This window comes from Buceros rhinoceros, unplaced genomic scaffold, assembly GCF_000710305.1.
Source record: "Buceros rhinoceros silvestris isolate BGI_N320 unplaced genomic scaffold, ASM71030v1 scaffold12534, whole genome shotgun sequence".
Taxonomy (NCBI): Eukaryota; Metazoa; Chordata; class Aves; order Bucerotiformes; family Bucerotidae; genus Buceros; species Buceros rhinoceros.
Window position 1 is genome coordinate 34019 of NW_010410095.1, and position 361 is coordinate 34379.

Here is a 361-nt window from a genome sequence, read left to right on the forward strand (position 1 = left end):
CCCAGCCTGCCCCCGGGGAGGACCAAGCCACAGGGCTGCCGGTGAGCGCAGGGCCACCTCGCTCTTCAGCAGAGCACCCAGGGGTGGTGCTGAGGTGCGATGGGGGTGAGGTGTTGCCACCGGGCAGCTCTGTCCATCTGGAAGGCCAGCGGAAGGAAAGGGGATGTCACTTACTGCTGGTGGGTGACAAAGCTGGAGGAGCAGGTCTGCGCAGAGCTGCTGCCGCTGCGGTCCCTGGTGCTGTCACTGGCACAAATGGACCAGCGGTTACAAACCTGCCCCTTGTCAGCTGCCACGCTGCTTCCCCCCAGTGCTGAGAAGCCCCCGGGCAGGCGGGTAACGTCTCCCTCCCCAGCCGCCC